This window comes from Sinocyclocheilus anshuiensis, unplaced genomic scaffold, assembly GCF_001515605.1.
Source record: "Sinocyclocheilus anshuiensis isolate Anshui unplaced genomic scaffold, SAMN03320099.WGS_v1.1 scaffold1036, whole genome shotgun sequence".
In the NCBI taxonomy this organism is placed as follows: Eukaryota; Metazoa; Chordata; class Actinopteri; order Cypriniformes; family Cyprinidae; genus Sinocyclocheilus; species Sinocyclocheilus anshuiensis.
The window spans coordinates 634,222-635,300 of record NW_015550226.1 but is presented as its reverse complement, the minus strand read 5'-3'; the positions used below and the strand labels follow the sequence as shown (position 1 = coordinate 635,300).

Sequence of the window (1,079 nt, the reverse complement as noted above, 5' to 3'; positions counted from 1 at the left end):
CAGAAGATGTTACTGTAGTTCTAAAATAAATATGTATATTCATTAATTCATCTCACTCACAAAAACAAAACAAAACACAGATTCAGTATTCCTCAAAATGAATAAAAATAATGCAACTCAGAATATGACGCAAACCTGCAATAATTAAATGTTAAACAACACAAATATCCTTTATGTATTTAATCCCATTCTATTAACCAATGTCTTTGCTTCTGACCTTCGATGATCCAGTTCAACCGTACTAATAAGCACAAATCAGTCTTTTTTATTGCTGAAGTGTGTTGAATTTCTTCTTCTGCATTCTACAGTACGGACGTAAATGTACTTTCCCTTCAGCCTGAGACTTATTCATTTCACTTCTGGTGTGAAAAGGCTTTTATATTTGCCAAAAATATAACTTTTTTATTTTAAAAACAAACAAGCAAGCCCTGTCCAGATTTTAAAAGTAACGCAAAAGTAACGTAACGCATTACTTTCTATAACAAGTAACTAAGTAACGTGCTTAGTTACTTTTTATGGAGTAACGCAATATTGTAATGCATTACTTTGAAAAGTAACTTTGCCCAACACTGGTCCTCATAAAGGATTAGTCCAATATATAAATAGTAACAATATGACTTTTAACAAGAGGGTCTACAGAAAAACAAATACCGAATTAAACAATGACTATAACATCTAGTTAATATACAGTAACGTTATTCATTTTAAAGCACACTGGGTTCTCAAAACCAGAGAGCAACCTGTTAACAGTCTATCGATTTCATACGACATGAGAGCCTTTACATTCGTGCAAAGTAAGAGACCAGGTAATGGGATAATAAATCATATTTCCAGTGAACGACAGAATGTTCTACTAAATCTGCTAACGTTACTCAGCTTTGTTTGTTCTTTGCGCTTGCTTGTACAAACTGCCCCACTCTCATTATCATTTCGTACAAAGTGACGCTGTTCGTATTGGTACAGGTTAAATATATAAAGTTATTATGTTCTACCTGGATGCAGTGATATTTTCTCCAGTAATGTGTGGTAAAACAAGACAGCTCAAGCCATCTCAGCTTCTCACACTCGACCTGCTGTTG

The 1,079-nt window shown here is 33.7% G+C and overlaps 1 protein-coding gene across 3 annotated transcripts in view; it reads right to left on the bottom strand.

Annotated features, from left to right (window-relative positions):
• Window positions 1–1,079, bottom strand: part of LOC107661004 (protein PTHB1-like) — a 164,070-nt gene extending 162,991 nt beyond the window's left edge. For all 3 annotated transcript variants that reach the window (XM_016450443.1, XM_016450444.1, XM_016450445.1), the window contains exon 1: window positions 993–1,079. The gene's annotated coding sequence lies outside the window, so the exon portion shown is untranslated. The remainder of the gene's footprint in view (window positions 1–992) is intronic.